Raw genomic sequence first — 285 nt, forward strand, 5'->3', positions numbered from 1 at the left:
ATATTTAAAATGAGATGTTTATCCTGTATTTGATTGTGTTTATCTGCAGTTAGTTATACGAATTCAGTTATGGGATGAAATCGGATAGGGATGAAATTGTTTAGGGATGAACGGGTTTAAGAGTTTTAAGAGTTTAAGAGTTTTTAAGAGTTTTAGCCAAATGCTTTATAATATAGTATAGATTAATTTTAGCTAAGACACGTTTGGATAACTTATGGTCGTTGAAATCAAGAGTAAAATTATGTTTTTAGTCCTTGTGGTTTGTTGAAAATTCTTGTTTTCATT

The sequence above is a fragment of the Cynara cardunculus genome, assembly GCF_001531365.2.
Source record: "Cynara cardunculus var. scolymus isolate 2C chromosome LG 11, CcrdV1, whole genome shotgun sequence".
NCBI lineage: Eukaryota > Viridiplantae > Streptophyta > Magnoliopsida > Asterales > Asteraceae > Cynara > Cynara cardunculus.